Below are 17,373 nucleotides of genomic sequence, written 5' to 3' on the forward strand. Positions count from 1 at the left end.
GAAGACCTCTCTCTCTCTCTCTCTGCCTCTCCTGTCTCTGTTTAACTCTGACTTTCAAATAAATAAATAAATCTTTTTTTTTAAAAAAATAAGGGCTTTAAAAAATAAAATAAAAAAATAAAAAGGAAGAAAACTAGCAATTCACAATTCATAATTTCTAGAATGCAATGAAATTTCTTGGACCATGCCTGCTCATTTTTGCATCCCCAGAAAGTAATACAATGTTTCTTTTCCAATATACATCTGTAGAATTAATTATATGGTACTTTTTCTTTTTAATCAGAGTACAATATCTTGTAAAGGACTTTGTAATTAATACCCAATGGCATAATTTATGATTCAAATCACATTTCACAAGATTTGCCAGTAACAAACTATTCATTCCCAATATATATCAGACACCACATTTTTGATTATGTTTCACACATCATTTATATAAAAATTATGAGATTTCCATCACCATCTGAAGAATAAATCCAAGAATTGGTGGCAGAAGGCCCATATTTGCTGTAAATTATAGATCTATCATAAGATAAATTGAATGCTTCTCCTAAGAGACTGTCAAGCTTTTTAGAACTTAGAACTTCTAGTGAGAGACTGTGCACTCTTTTTCAAAGATTGTTCAAAATTAGATGTATAAGAGCAAACCACAACAAAAGAATATACTTAAGAACCCACTCAATCCATCTGGGTGACTGTTTCCCTAAGCATTCCATGTATCATAAACACCCTCTATATTATGTTATTAATTCCTTTGTAATTTAAATCACAGAGCTCTAACTCAATGTCCTGCCTTCCACTTTACCACTGAGAAAGAAGTCACATCATCCAAGCAAGGCTATGCAGCAAGAGGGCGGGCGTGAAGCCTAGAGCTGAACAAACAGGTCTACAACTTTAAATGTGATTCCTCAACCTGGAGTCCAGTTTCCTGACAGGCAAATCACCCAGTGTGGATTAGTTCACTAATCTATACTATACTCCAAACTATACTCCACAAAAGAGTTTCAGCAGAGTACCTGGAGAAGCCAGTATTACGCCATAGCAGGTTGCCCCCCACCACGCCTGCATCCTATGTGGGTGCCGGTTCAAGTCCTGGCTGCTCCACTTCTGATCCAGCTCCCTGCTAATGGCCTGAGAACAGTGGGGGTGGCCCAAGCACCCACAGGGGAGACATGGAGGAAGCTCCAGGCTTCAGGCTGTCCCAGCCCCAACTGTTGCAGCCATTCGAGGAGTGAATCAGCAGATGGAAGACAGATCTCTCTCTCACTCCCTTCCTCTGTAAGTCTGCCTTTCGAATAAATAAAGGGCACTTTGAGGTCAGGTGGGAAGCAGGGCTGCTAGCATTCCCCCAACACAGAGGGCTGGACTGAGCAGTTTCATATACTGTGTATTATATAAGGCTCAGGGATGTAAGTAGTGTCAGGCTACAGAGCCAGGAAGCAGGGTCAGGTTACCCCGAGTGCAGGCAGTCTGACTCTAGCGCAGTGGTGCTTAACAACCTGCTCACATGAAACTACTGTCACCTTACGTATGCTGCCTTACGTATAATATAGGTAATTCCTGTAAGATCACGTGTACCAGTCTCTTAAAAAAAAAAAAAAAAGTAAAATTGTGATCTCATGACCCTCTTCCAGCTCTAAAATTCCCCTAACTCTAAAATCCCTTTCTAAATGGCACTGAATGGAACTAAAGAGTCAACAAGCACCGACTGGTTACTGCAAAGGACTTAAAGTGGACAATTTTTCATTTTTTCTCCCTGATGCCTCTCCGCATCTAAGGACTCTCTTTAACAAGTTGTGGGAAGAAAAGAAGTCAAATTCCTAAACATTTATAGAAAGTTACAGGGCCAGTGCTGCGGCATAGCTGGTAGAGCCACTACCTGCAGTGCCGGCTTCCCATATGGGCACTGGTTCATGTCTCGGCTGCTTCACTTCTGATCCAGCTCTCTGCTGTGGCCTGGGAAAGTAGCAGAAGATGGCCCAAGTCCTTGGGCCTCTGCACCCACATGGGAGACCTGGAAGAAGCTCCTGGCTGCTGCAGTCATTTCGGGAGTGAACCACCGGATAGAAGACCCCCTCCCTGCCTCTCTGCTTCTGCCTCTGTGTAACTCTGCCTTTCAAATAAATAAATATTTTTTAAAAACAGAAAGCAACTTAATAAGGTAACTGCGCAGAAAGGATTATCAGTCTCTTCAAAAACAATGCAGACTAAATTACAACTAATTAATGGGGGCAGGCATAAGCCACCACTTGGGACTCTGCATGCCGTTTCAGAGTGGCTGGTTCCAGTCCTGGCTCCTCTGCTTCCCATTCAGCTTCCTGCAGATGCACCCCCTGGGAGGCAGCAGTTGATGGCTCAAGTACTTGGGCCCCTGCCACCCATTTGGGAGACCTGGATTGAGTTCCAGGCTCCTGGCTTTAGCTTGGCCCACCTCCAGCTGTTGCAGTCATTTGGGGAGTAAACCAGAAGATGGAAGATCTCTATCTGCTCTTCAACTAAAATCAACACAAATTTAAAAAATTTTTTAAAACTAATTCAGGGGCCGGCGCCGCAGCTCACTAGGCTAATCCTCCGCCTTGTGGCACCGGCACACCGGGTTCTAGTCCCGGTCGGGGTGCCGGATTCTGTCCCGGTTGCCCCTCTTCCAGGCCAGCTCTCTGCTGTGGCCTGGGAGTGCAGTGGAGGATGGCCCAAGTGCTTGGGCCCTGCACCCCATGGGAGACCAGGAGAAGCACCTGGCTCCTGCCATTGGATCAGCGCGGTGCGCTGGCCGTGGCAGCCATTGGAGGGTGAACCAACGGCAAAGGAAGACCTTTCTCTCTGTCTCTCTCACTGTCCACTCTGCCTGTCAAAAACAAACAAACAAACAAACAAACAAAAACTAATTCAGGCCAGTGCCACCCACAAATTCTTGGTCAGCAACCTCACCTGAGCCCTCAAAGTGGCCCAGCAATGCGACACGCTTTCCTCCCACACCACCACTCCCAGCTCCTCCCAGCGCTTCTCAAGCCGCCAGCACTTCCTCCCCACCCTCAGAAAAGCGCCGCACCCCTACTTCACAGTGAAAGCTGAAGTCCAGCAGGAGCTGCCTCCGCTCCTGAGCCTCTCCCTGCCCCACCACAGGGAAGCTCACGGGGGCCTCGGCGCTGGGCTCAAGATGCCGTCTCCTCAGATCTACTCAAACTCCTTCTGCAGTCCCCACGAGTAATGTCTCCAGCTCTCCTCTCCCCTGGTTCCCTGCCATCGACATTTAAACACATCTGAGCTTCTCCCGATCAGAAAGCAACCACTCCGTGCCCACTGCACCCCCACTCCTCCTTCCCCACTGGCACCTGGTCTCTGCCCACACCAGGATTACCAGCAGACACTGTTCAGGCTTGGCCTGTTCTCTCGGCAGTGTTTGAAATAACTGACTCCTGCCTTCTGACATCCGCGGCTTAGCCTGCCACCTACGTACGAATGAGTCATAAGTTATATACATAATTGTGTTTACATACACAATTATACACTGTGTATAAAATCTCCAGTTTAGCGCTCTCCCCTAATTGGCTGCATCTGCCTAACCAGTGCTCCACCTGCATACCTCACCGAACACCTCCCAACTCAGCAAATCCAAACCTTAGTTCACTTCGCCCTTCGGCTCCCACAGCCCTTTCTCATACCACTTCCCCTCCAGGCTTCTCCAGGGCTGCACTGCTCTGTACTGTGTTGCCCAAACCATGACCAGAGAGTTATCTCTGGGTTTTCTCTCAACCCTCACATCAACCTCTTGTCATACGAATTCTTCCTCCAAAACACAGCATCTCTTAAACCCATTCACTTCTCTCCATCGTCAATGCAACGTCCTAGTGCAAGCCACTGCTCCTCTCTCTCAGAAGAATACTTCAAAGAGTTTGCAGAAAATGAAATTAAAAGGTAAGTTTATTTTGGTGCAAAAAACATTGAAATCCATGCATATGAGAGGTCTTCAGAAAGTTCATGAAATACGTGTATTATGGAAAAACTATGCATGGACTTCAAACATTTTTTTATCAACATAACTTTATCTCTTTGTAAAAATTATTTATTTATTTCAAAGGCAGAGAGACAAAGAGCAGGGGAAAAAAGAAATCTTTCATCCACTGGTTCACTCCTGGAATGGCCACAACAGCCAGGTCTGGGCCAGGCTGGAGCCAGGAGCCAGGAGCTCCATCCAGGTCTCCCATCTGGGTGGCAGAGGCCCAAGTCCTTGAACCATCCTGCGCTAGCTTCCTAAGCGTATTCGCAAGAAACTGGATCGAGGCAGAGCAGCCAGAACTCAAACGGGAGCTCTAATACAGGATGTCGGTATCACAGTAGTGGTTTAACCCATAGATCCACAATGCCAACCTAAGCTGATTTTTTAAATTACATTTTTCCATGAACTTTCTGAAGTATTCTCATGTTACTTCGACAGTTTCCCAATCTTGTACCTACCTACAGTTTTGTTTCCCTCCAACCCATTTCTCTTGGCTTGAACTTTATATGACACAAATCCAACGTGCCACTCCCCTGCCTCAACCACATCTATTGCTTCCGGCCGCTGAGGACCTGGTAAACTGGACGCCCTCGCTTGATTCGTCAGGTGTTTATGCCATGGCCTAATCATCTGCCTCCCTAGCCACACAGCCCTCGCTATTTACGCCTGACTGTCAAATCCCTGTACTTGACCTGCTCTCTGACACCCCGCCTGCACACCTGTGCCCCTCCTGCCTGTGATTAGCTCGCAGTCACCCCTGGGTTTCCTGTAAAGGCCGATTCCTCCCCCAGGCCTTAGTGCATACAGCTGCAGTGGTGAAGAGCACGGGCCCCGGGCCACCCCACCGCCACCACAACATCCCTGTTATTAAGTTGTTGTGACCTTGACATATTTACACTGTTCAGTCCTGGGACATTCACTGGATGACTGGTGTTTGCTATGGCGATATGACTGAAGTGCTTTATTCAACAGGACACCATCACTACTACTTTCAAAACCAGAAAAACGTGCAGTACTTCCTTTGCCTGATGCTAAATGGTGGATATTCATTCCGTGGTTGGGGCTCACACTTGGACTAGTAAAGGGTAGAGGACTGACAGGGTAACTGTCTTGAGACTTTGGACTTCGGCCTCCCAAACACCGTAATTCACTCTCTGTGCCATTCACTTTTTTTTTTTTTTTTTTTTTGACAGGCAGAGTGGACAGTGAAAGAGACAGAGAGAAAGGTCCTCCTTTGCCATTGGTTCACCCTCCAATGGCCGCTGCGGCCAGCACACTGCGCTGATCCGAAGCCAGGAGCCAGGTGCTTTTCCTGGTCTCTCATGGGGTGCAGGGCCCAAGGACTTGGGCCATCCTCCACTGCCTTCCCAGGCCACAGCAGAGAGCTGGCCTGGAAGAGGGGCAACTGGGACAGAATCCGGTGCCCCGACCGGGACTAGAACCCGGTGTGCCGGCGCCGCAAGGCAGAGGATTAGCCTAGTGAGCCGCGGCCCCGGCCCCATTCACCATTTCTATAAACTGAAGCACTTTTAATGTGAAAAGGAGATTAGGATTTCTTTCAAATAAGCTTGGGTACAACTGTTGTGTCATGTCGACGGCTCCTCCCAATCTTCCTGCTAACATCAATTTCTGAATTCTCTGTTCTTAATGGAAGCTGACTGTGACACGGGCACGACGGTGATGATTATCTCAGAGTCACTGTGAGCATTACATTAGTGAATGCCAAGCTCTTGGAATATCGCCTAAAACATATTACGCAGTCAACGACAGCTCCATGGAAAGGCCTCTTCGGGTCTCCTTGGAGCAGGTAGCTTTGCTTTCATTACGGCACTGTGATTACAGCAGATAACACACCCGACACATTGAGCACAGGCTGCATCAATCTGATTCTTTAACATTAACTCCACCTCTGCTTCCATATCCAGAACAGCACACACATTCAATAAATGACCTGAACATTCTTTACAAACAAAACAAAAACCCTCTGCATCCTAAGGCAAGTCAGACAGGAAGAAAATACTTGCAAAAGGCACACTGATAAAGGACTGCTATCTGAAACATACAAAGGACTTTTTCACTTTTTTCTTTTAAGAGAAGGAGGGAAGGAGAGAGGGAGGGGTGAGGGAGGGAGAGAGAGAGATCTTCTATCCGCTGGTTCACTCCCCAGATGGCCACAACAGCTGGAACTTCACTGATTGGAAGCCAAGAGCCTCCTCCAGGTGTCCCACATGGGTGTAGAGGCCCAAGCACCTAGGCCAGCCTCCACTGCCTTCCCAGGCACATTAGCAAGGAGCTGGACCCAAAGCCGGGACCCGAGCTGGCGCCCATATGGGATGCTGCCACTGCAGGCCAGGGCTTTTAACCACAGCGCTGGCCCCATGAACTCTTAAAACTCCACAATAAGAAATGATGAACCTGATTTTAAAATGGGCAAAGATAGAAAACCCTTGATATGTAAAAAAATAAATAAATAAACTATTTGTTCCCTAAGATTTATTTGATTTATTTGAAAGGCAGGCAGAGACAGCGAAGACACAGAGATCTGTCATCTGTTGGTTCTCACCCTAAATGGCCAGGACGGTCTGCCCGACAGCGAGATACAGCACACCAATCAGAATGGCAAAAATCCAGAGCACTGACAACACCAAATGCTGGTGAGCGTGTGCAAGCACGAATGTGAAATGGTATGACCACTGCAGTGCGCCGGCCGCGGCGGCCATTGGAGGGTGAACCAACGGCAAAGGAAGACCTTTCTCTCTGTCTCTCTCTCACACTGTCCACTCTGCCTGTCAAAAAAAAAAAAAAAGAAAGAAAGAAAGAAAGAAAGAAATGGTATGGCCACCTGGGAAGACAGCTCAGCAGCTTGTTACAAAACATATTCTTGCCTGACAATCCAATAATTGCACTCCTTAGTTTTTAACCTAATCTGTTGAAAATCTGTGTCCACATAGAAGCTTGCACACGGAGGTCTATGGCAGCTTTATTCATCACTGCCAAAACTTAAAAGCAACCAAGAGGCCCCTTTAGTAGGTGAACAGATAAACTGGTCCATCCAGACATGGAGTATTACTCAGCAGTAAAAAGAAATGAGATGCCACGTCATGAAAAGACAGTAAGGAACCTAAGTTCTTGTTACTTAGTGGAAAACGCCAGTCTGAAACAGCTACGTGCTGTGATTGCAACTACAGGGCACTCTGTGGACAAAGGCATGGAAACAGTGAAAACTCAGTGGGTGACAGGGATTAGGGAGGTGGAGGGATAAACAGGCAGAGGCCAGAAGATCTGGGGAACACAGAAGCCACTCTCTCTGATATGTGATGGTGGAGCCATGTCATTATATATTTGTGCAAACCCACGGAAGGGCCAACACAAGACTGAACACTAACATTAACTCAAAATTAAGGATTTTGAGTGACAATGATATAGACTTATCGGCTGCAACACACGCTGTAGGTAGACAGCGAGGGAGGCTGTGGGTATGTGGGAGCAGAGGCTATATGAGAATGCTTTGTGTTTTCTGCTAGAGTTTGCTATGAACCTAAAGCTGCTCTAAGAAATAGTCTATTTTTTTTCTGTTGCCTTAAAAACACGCTTTTGGGGCAGGCATCTGGCCTAGTGGTTAAGAGGACTGCATCCCGTATCAGAGTGCCTGGGTCCCACACTGGGCTCTGGCTCCATGACTCCAGCTTCCTGCTAAGGCAGACCCAGGGAGGCAGCCGTGGTGACTCAAGTAATTGAGTAACTGGGTCCCTGCCACATGGGAGATACAGACTGAGTTCCCAGCTCCGGCTTTAGCCTCAGACCAGCCCCAGCCACCGTGGGCATCTGGGGAGTGAACCAGCAAAACGGAGCGAGCTAACTCGCTCGCTTACTCGCGCTCTCTCTCTCTCTCTCCCCTTCCCAAATTAATTAACAATAAAAGCAAAAATACTTTTTTGTAACTGGACCTCTGCATTCTGCTATGAAAGCAGCTTTAAGACTCTAAGTCAGCCATTCTCCACGTTAATCATCTGAACCACACAAGAATCTGAGCCACACAAATGACTTGAGTGACTATTTCTCAATTCTTCCCAAAGTGAACAAGCAGATCCCTTCACCTCACACACGGTACTCAGCAATGTTTGCTGCACTTCACATTGCAACTTGGTTTTGTGTGGAGGGGCCTGGGGTGTGCAGGAAGCTTACTGAGTAGTCTTAGGGGCACCTCCATGAGGGATCAGAAGTGGGAGGAACAGCACCGCAGACCTCATGGCTGCCAAGGGAGCCGGGAGCTCAGACAGCCTCGGAGTCGCTGGGAACCAAAGCAAAGGGGCTTTCCACATCACGCCCAGCTCCTCCAGGACCCTTTGTTCTTAAATTCCAGAGCCCCTGCATGAGGCATGCTCCACACACTCTGCACAGAATCCGTATTTTAAATAACCAAACTAATGCCACTGATGCTTTCATTCTTGCTTCTAGTTTAACCCTTGAAATAACGTGTCCCAGAGGATTAAGCCACCAACTGCGATGCCAGCAGCCCATATGGGCACGGGTTCTAGTCCCAGCTGCTCTACTTTCAACCAGGCTCTCTGCTAATGTGCTTGGGAAGGCAGCAGCAGATGGCCCAAGTACTCAGGCCCTTGTACACATGTGGGAGACCCAGATGGAGTTCCTGGCTCCTGGCTCTGCCTTGGCCCAGCCCCGGCCATTGCAGCCATTTGGGGAGTGAACCAGAGGATGGACGATTTTCTCTTTCTCTCCCTCTCTCCCTCCTTCCCTCTCCTCTCCCTCTGTGTGTGTGTAAGTTTAACTGCCTTCTAAGTAAATAAATCTTAAAAAAGAAAAAGCCATATTTAAAAAAACAAAATACATATCTTACAAGAACATATACAGCAGGAACAAAATTGAAACAATGTTTTAAAAAAAAACTCAAAAATGATGTTTTTATTCTAAAGAAAACCCTTCCCCCTTACAATTACTTTATCATGCAATGACAACAGTTTGAACACCTTAGCTGACACACACTCCTAGTTTCTCCTGCCCCCTAAGTCCCTCCTTACATGTTCTGTAACACCGGCCACACTGTAAATACTGTGTCCGGAGTCTCTCTTCTCCAGTCTGTCTGCACCGCAGGGGAGGGCCTAGGTCGGTCCTCATCACTGTGGATTAAGTTCCCACCAGGTGCCTGACTCACAGCTGATAGTCAGTGCCTAGTGGCCAATGGAAACGCTTTCCCAAGATAATCAAAAACTGAAAAGCAACTGTTCCCACAGTCCCTGGTAATCATCTAAGCACAACCCAGGGGTCCCCAAACAGTACAGAACCTTGTTAAATCACCAACGCACACAGACCCCACGACGCCTTCGGAGAACTCACCGAGACTGCTCACTAGATCTGCTCCCAAAAAGGAAGAAGTGAAAACTTGGACTCCACATTCCAGCCACACGCCCTTACGGGGCTGCCTGGCATTCGTGAGACCACACATCTCAAGGGCAAGGTTTCTAGAGGTTTTCATCCCCCCTGCACCCTTTCAGCAACGCGCCGCCTAGAAATAATGTCTGCGGGGCTGGTGCTGTGGTGTAGTAGGCTAAGTCTCCACCTCTGGCGCTGGCATCCCATATGGGTGCCGGTTCATGTCCCAGCTACTCCTTTTCCAATCCAACTTGCTGCTGATGGCCTGGGAAAGCAGTGGAAGATGGCCCAAGTCCAGAAGAGGCTCCTGGCTTCAGATCAGCCCAGCTCTGGCCACTATGGCCATTTGGGAAGTGAACCAGTGGGTGGAAGATCTTTCTGTCTGTCTCTCCCTCTGTAACTCTGCCTCTCAAACAAATAAATAAAATCTTAAAAAAAATAAAAATAAAAAAGTCCACAGACATCAATTCTACTGCCACCCCTCCTGTTTTCTCCCTTACAACACTCTGGTTCTCGATTCCACAACACCAAACCCAGCATCAACCACCATCTCACCACAGTGAAGTACAGTGGACAGGTTTTGATACTCTTATTTAAACTCAACAAGGTGTTGTGTTTTTTTTTTTTTTTTAAGGTTTATTTGTTTACTTGAAGGGGAGAGTTACAAAGAGGCAGAGGAAGAGAGCAAGAGAGGTCTTCCATCTGCTGGTTCACTCCCCAAATGGCTGCAACAACCAGAGCTGTGCCCATCCGAAGCTAGGGGCTTCTTCTTGGTCTCCCATGCAGGTGCAGGGGCCTAAGCAGCTGGGCCATCTTCTGCTGCTTTCCCAGGCCATAGCAGAGAGCTGGATCGGAAGTAGAGCAGCGGGGACTCAAACCAGCACCCATATGGGATGCTGGCACTGCAGGCGGCGGCTTTACCCACTACACCACAGCAACGCCCCCCTCCCCAACAAGTTTTGACGCTGCTTTTGCTTTTCAGGTTTTTTTATAATTCCTTCTGTAACCTTAACTGTATGTTCAAGCAGTAAACTAGCACAGATGTTAGAAGGAAGAAAAAAATATGGCGGGCAGGTGTTGCGGCGTAGTGGTAAAGCTGCAGCCTGCGATGCCAGCATCCCACATGGGCTGCACTTTGTGTCCTAGCTGCTTCACTTCCCATCCACCTCCCTGCGAGTGGCCTTGGAAAAGCAGAAGATGGCCCAAATGTTTGGGTCTCTGCACCCAGCTCGTAGACCGGGATGAAGCTCCTGGCTCCAGCCTGGCCCAGCCCTAGCCGTTGTGGGCATCTGGGGAGAGAACCAGAAGGAAGGCAGCGCACACGCTCTCTCTCCTGTGTGTGTGTGTGTGTGTGTGTGTGTGTGTCTACCTCTCTGTAACTCTTTCAAGATAAATAAATAAATCTTACAGAAAAAAAAAAAAAAAAAACCTGAAATAAAACCCCTACTTCACCCTTAAGAATTCACTTGTAACCCAAAGTGATAACAATAGTCTGGGGCTAGCACTGTGGCACAGCAGGTTAAACTGCCACTGGGATGCCGGAATCCCATCATCAGACGTAGATTCAAGTCCTGCCTACTCCAATCTGACCCAGCTTCCTGCTATGTGCTGGGGAAGCAGTAGATTCTGAGTCAAGCATCTGAGTCCCTGCCTCCATGTGGGAAACCAGGGTGGAGTTCCTGGCTCCTGGCTTCAGCCTGGAGGAAAGCAGCACACTGAAGCTACTGTGTTATCTTGCGAGCACACTCACACAATCTCTCTCATTCTCACTCTGCCTTTCAAATAAATAAATAAGTAAATAATTTTTTTGCTTTGAAACTTAGAAACAATGTTTGAGATCTGAAATATAATTCCTAAAATATCAACTTCTCCAGAAAACCGTAGCTACACAATAATGCATTACCTCTATCATGTTAGAACGTGCATTAGACTCGAATACAAGAACCATGAAACAAATCACCACCCTTCAACAATTTGAGCAAAGATAGAGTGCCTAAGGAACAACACAGATGGATCTGCAGAGGATGAGTGTAAATAAATATTTTTTACAAAGAGAAATTTTAACTTATTTCCCCCTAACCACTGTCTTCAGAAACTAAATTAGATAAAGGATGTGGGGTGGGGAAGGTTTTTTGTTTCTTAAGTCAAAAAGACAGGAACAGAATCTTTCCCAGTTCTATACAAAGAGGTAAATAATACACAATTAGAGTCACCTATGCTGAAGCGGGCATGTAGCCTAGCACCCCATACAGGACCGCCTGGATTCTGTCCCAGGCTCCAGCCTGACCCCAGCTTCCTGCTAACGCAGACCCCAAGAGGCAGCATGATGGCTCAAGTAGCTGGGTTCCTGCCACCCACGTGAGAGGCCTGCATCAAGCCCCCAGCTCTGTCACTGCGGGTATTTGCGGAATAAACCACTCTCCTCTGTCTGGGTCTCTTTCAAACAATGTTTTTAAGTCACCTATCCCTATTTTAAAATATATTTTGAAGTAATAAAATGTACATTACATTTCTGTACTTAAGCTAAATACTGTAACCTCTTTAGTAATGAAATACAGCAGCTTTTAATCATGACTAGAAATGTCATATGGCATTGATTAGCATATTTAAAACATAGCCAATTTACTCCACTTTAAAAACAGACAAGACTCTCGGTAGACACATTGGCAGGCAGCACAATTTTACTGAATTCACCTTATGCGATAAATTTTCTCTTATAGCCACATCAAGCTGGCTCTTTCTTCTTTCAAATTAAAATCTGCATGCAAATTACAGAGTTCAATGTCATTCATCAATGCTAGACACTGGACTCTGAAAAAATGTCATGTTCCTTCTCTCCAGCCTCACAGCTTCTGATTCATGATATATACTCCTTCCCGTCTAGCGATGAACAAGAGCACACAGACGACCGTGAAACTGCCGTCTCACTCTCCACATAAAACATTTTTTGGCATCTTCTTGTAAGTCAACAAACCAATTTCAGAAGCAAAGTAAGGGGCTGTGGCCTGACACAGCAGTAAAGAACTCCCGCAGCCAACACTGGAGTGCCTGGGTTAGCGTCCTGGCTCCACTCCTGATTCCAGCTTGCTGCTACCGTGCACCTGGGGGCGGCAGCGGTGGCTCCCTACTTGGGTCCATGTCATCTACCAGTGAAATGCGGAACAAGGTCACAGCTGGTGGTTTCGGCCTAGCCCAGCCCCAGCTGCTGAGGGCATCTGGAGAGTAAACCAGAGGATAGGAGATCTCCCTGTCTCTCTGCTTCTCAATAAATTAAAAAAAAAAGGTAAATTTAAAAAAGCAAATTAATAAAATAATACAGATTAATAATCCCGCAAGAATTTTAACTAATTGCAAATGCAACTGCCTGCCTTCTGTGTGTCCTTTAGCTCTTTACTGTAGGCATAAAAAACCACCTTGGGGGCTCAGTGTTGTGATGCAACAGGGTTAAGCTGCTGCCTTTGTGGCCGAAATCCCACAAGAGTGCCAGTTCAGATCTTGGCTGCTCTACTTCCAAAGCAGCTCCCTGCTAATACTCCTGGGAAACCAGCAGAGGATGGCCCAAGTGCCTGGGCCCCTGCCAACGACACGGGAGACCCAGATGGAGCTCCAGGCTCCTTGCTTCAGTCTGGCCCAGTACTAGCAGTTGTAGTAGTGACATCTGGGGAGTGAACCAGCAAACGGATCTCTCTATCTCTCTCTCTTTCTCTCTCTGTAATTCTGTCTTACAAATAAATAAATAAACCTTAAAAAGAAAATTGTTTTAATTAAAAAAAAATACACTTTGGGAAGCAGGTGTTGTGGCACAGCAGGTTAAGCTGCCCTTGGGACACCCGTATTCCACCTGGGAGTGCCAGTTCCAGTCCCAGCTGCTCTGTTGCTGATCTAGCTTCCGATCTGCGCATGCTGGAAGGCAGATGACGGCTCAAGTCCCCGGGTCCCTGTCACCTATGTGGGAGACCTGGATGGAATTCTAGGCTCCTGACCTCAGCCTGGCCCAGCCCTGGCTACCGCAGGCATCTGAGGTGTGAACCAACAGATGGAAGATCAATCATTCTCTCTGTCTCTCATTCTCTCCCTATCATTCTGCCTTTCAAGTAGATAAAAATAAACACTTAAAAAAAAAATACTTTGAGGGCTGGTGCTGTGGTACAGTGAGTTAAAGCCCTGGCCTGAAGTGCTGACATCCCATATGGGTGCCCATTCAAGTCCTGGCTGCTCCACTTCTGATCCAGTTCCCTGTTAATCTGCCTGGGAAAGCAGTGGAGGACGGCCCAAGTCCTTGGGCCCCTGTACCCACGCGGGGCACCCAGAAGAAGCTCCTGGCTCCTGGTTTCAGATCGGCTCAGCTTTGGCCATTGCAGCCATCTAGGGAGGGAACCAGCAGACGGAGACTCCCCCCTCCTCTGTCTCTACCTTTCTCAGTAACTCTTTCAAATAAGTAAAATAAATCTTTAAAAAAAAAATAAATAAACACACTTCGGGGGACAGGCATTTAGACTAGCAGTTAAGATTCCTATGTCTCTTGGGGCTGGAGTTGTGGCATAACAAGTAAAGCTGCCACCTGCAGTGCCGGCGCCTCATCTGGCTGCCGGTTCACATCCTGGCTGCTCCACTTCTGACCCAGCTCCCTGCTAATGGCCCGAGAAAAGCAGCGAAAGATGGCCCAAGTGTCTGGGCCCCTGCTAACCAAGTGGGAGACACAGAAGCTCCTGGCTCCTCTGTCCTGGCCCAGCCCTGACCGCTGCAGTCTCCCAGGTGAGTGGGTGAACCGGTGGGTGGAGGAGACCTCTCTCTGTCTCTCCTCTCTGTAACGCTCAACTTTCAACAAAACAAATAAAATCTTCCTATGTCTCACAGTGGAGTGCCTGGGCTCCACTGCCAGCTCCAGCTCCTGACTCAGCTTCCTGCTGATGCAGACCCTGGGAGAGGCATTAATGCCTCAAGTGTTCGGGTTCCTGCCACCTGTGTTGCAGACCTGAGTTCCTGGCTGTGACTTGGCTGAGCCCTGGCGTTGCAGGCCTCTGGGGAGTTGACAAGTGGCTAGCAGTCTCTCCCTCTCCATCTACCTGTCTCCCTGCCCCCCCAACTCAAATAATAATTTTTCAAAAAGTAAACACATTTTGGAAGTGTATCTTCTTCCTAAATGTACTCATTATTAGGTACAGAGTTAATTTGTTAAATATTAAGAATAGGAATTTGCAATATGCCATCTTGATCTTATGACATCATAAATATATGCAAATAGCAGCCAGATTGAATGGCCTCCCACTTATAAATATGGGACAGCTTGAGCATCAAAATCAATAAAGGCAACGAGAGACTATAACCTACTAAATAAAGTCCATGATACATCAATGAGCAAAAAGGGAATTTTATTTTATATGGTAGGATGCTAATGAACACAGAAGGAATGACAGAATTAGAAAAATCACCATTGTGCATCATACTCATCATTTCTTAAGAATCATCGACACATGCTAAGACTACTTGGTAAAAGTCTAATGAGAAACAAGAGAGTTACAAAGTCTCAACCTATCTCCTCACAAATTGGTTAAAAGTTACAAAAGGAGGAGAAACTGCTGACAGTGCACAAACCCAGCACAGGGCTCTTGTCCAAAGTAACTAAAGGTAACAGGGCTGATGATGGGATCAACTATCAGAATGTGCCTCTTCCTAGGCGTGCTGAGAACACAGTCTCACTGCTGCGAGGTCCCAGCCAAGAACGCTTAACCTGAATCTACTGAAGAAACACCTAACAAACTACACTGGGTGAGCGTCGACCAAACAGGAGGCACACACTCCCAAAAATGTCCATGTCATCAACGCCAAAGAAAGGCCGAGGAACGTTCCTCCTAAGACTAAAGAGACTGGCAGCTGCACGCAAGGCAGCCTGTCTCGGACCAGAGGGAGAAACTCTGTGATAAACAGTATTAAACAATGGGTGGCTGGCACTGTGGCGCAGCAGGTTAAGCTTCAGCCTGAGGTGCCAGAATCCCATATGGGTGCTGGTTCAAGTCCTGGCTGCTCCACTTCCGATCCAGCTCCCTGCTGATGGCCTGGGAAAGCAGAAGATGGGCCAAGCCCTTGGGCCCCAGTACCCATGTGGGAGACCTGGAAAAAGCTCCTGCTGCTGGCTTTGGATCGGCCCAGCTCGGCTGTTGCGACCACTGGGGAGTGAACCAGCGGATGAAGACCTCTCTCTCTCTCCCTGTCTCTGTAACTCTACCTCTCAAATATATAAATAAATCTTAAGAAAAAATTGGCAAAATGTGGACATCTACAGATTGGAAAATAATATTGTATCATTGTTAAACTTCCTGATACTGCCAATTATACCATGGTCAGGAAAACAAGCCTCCCTATTCTTTTTTTTTTTTTTTAACAGGCAGAGTGGACAGTGAGAGAGAGAGACAGAGAGAAAGGTCTTCCTTTTGCCATTGGTTCACCCTCCAATGGCCGCAGCGGCCAGCGCGCTGCGGCCGGCGCACCGCGCTGATCCGATGGCAGGAGCCAGGCGCTTCTCCTGGTCTCCCATGCGGTGCAGGGCCCAAGCACTTGGGCCATCCTCCACTGCCCTCCCTGGCCACAGCAGAGAGCTGGCCTGGAAGAGGAGCAACCGGGACAGAATCCGGCGCCCTGACCGGGACTAGAACCTGGTATGCCGGCGCCGCAAGGTGGAGGATTAGCCTAGTGAGCCGCGGTGCCAGCCTTAGCCTCCCTATTCTTTTAAAATAAGCACTGAACAATTCAGGAGTGAAGGGCATGTCTGCAACACACTCTCAAATAATTCAGAAAGAAAGTAGTACTTCCGTATGCAGGTAAGCATGTAGAGAGAAAACACGTGTGTCAAACTGCTAACAGTGGGTGAGATTCAGGAAAGAATCCTGGTATACTTTGTTCTATTTCTGCAACTTTTCTGTAAGCCTGAACTTACTTCAAAAAAGGTAGAGCTAAACAGGCAAAGTGTCTCTAGCTGTCCGTTTCCTTACTGTTCCCTCCGTATCTCATAGGCTTGAAACACAAATCTCAGACATGCTTACCGACTCTGGAGCAGCTGCTCTGAGCTTGACTTCAAATTATAAAAATAAGTCAGGGTCAAAGTCCTTGGCAAACCACAAGAAAGGTTTGGAAACACTACTGACTATGCACACTGGCCGACTGTGCCAACAGTGAGAATCACTTCGACTAGTCACCCTTTTTCATCTGTTAGTTCCACAGACTCTCCCCACTACAGCTATCACGCCACGTACGGCAGCCGTGTAACCTGTCCACAAGGCTGCCTTCCGGCTGCACACGGACAAGTCAAGCTGTGCTTCCTGGAATCCTTCCAAAAACTCGGCTGGACCTGGCTCACGTCTGGAGTCTCTGAGGAAAACAGCAAAACAAAAAAGACGGGGCAAGGACCTGGAGGGCCTGAGTGTGAGTTTTTTAAGGGGAGGAAGAGGGTTGTGACAGAACAAGGAACCCGCACAAGGAAAGGAGCCGTCTACAGACATCTGGGGGGACGAGCAGGTAGGTCCTGGGGTGCGTGGGAACGCGCACACACACAGAAGAGATGTGACGGGCTGGCGCTGTGAGTGGGCGAGCATCCTCCGGGGACGCCAGCACCCCGTATGGACGCCGGTTCAAGTCCCGGCTGCTCCTCTTCCGATCCAGCTCTCTGCTGTGGCCTGGGAAAGCAGTGGACGATGGCCCAAGTCCTTGGGCCCCTGCACCCACGTGGGAGACCTGAAGGAAGCTCCTGGCTCCTGGCTTTGGCCTGGCCCAGCCCGGGTCTTGCAGCCCTTTGGAGAGTGACCCAGTGGAAGGCAGCTCTCTCTGTCTCTCCTTTTCTCTCTGCAACTCTTTTTTTTTTTTTTTTTTTGTCAAGAATGATATAGACTTTCATCCGTTTTAAACTCTGACTTTCAAATAAAATAAATCGTTGAATAACAAGAAATGGTAGCAAAGGCACAAAGCATCAGGGACGTGTCCAACCCAAGTCT

General features: G+C 47.7%; 1 protein-coding gene across 3 annotated transcripts in view; it reads right to left on the bottom strand.

Annotated features, from left to right (window-relative positions):
* Window positions 1-17,373, bottom strand: part of ETFA (electron transfer flavoprotein subunit alpha) — a 93,446-nt gene that overhangs the window by 75,475 nt on the left and 598 nt on the right. The window lies entirely within an intron of this gene.

The sequence above is a fragment of the Oryctolagus cuniculus genome, chromosome 12 (assembly GCF_964237555.1).
Source record: "Oryctolagus cuniculus chromosome 12, mOryCun1.1, whole genome shotgun sequence".
NCBI classification, from domain to species: domain Eukaryota; kingdom Metazoa; phylum Chordata; class Mammalia; order Lagomorpha; family Leporidae; genus Oryctolagus; species Oryctolagus cuniculus.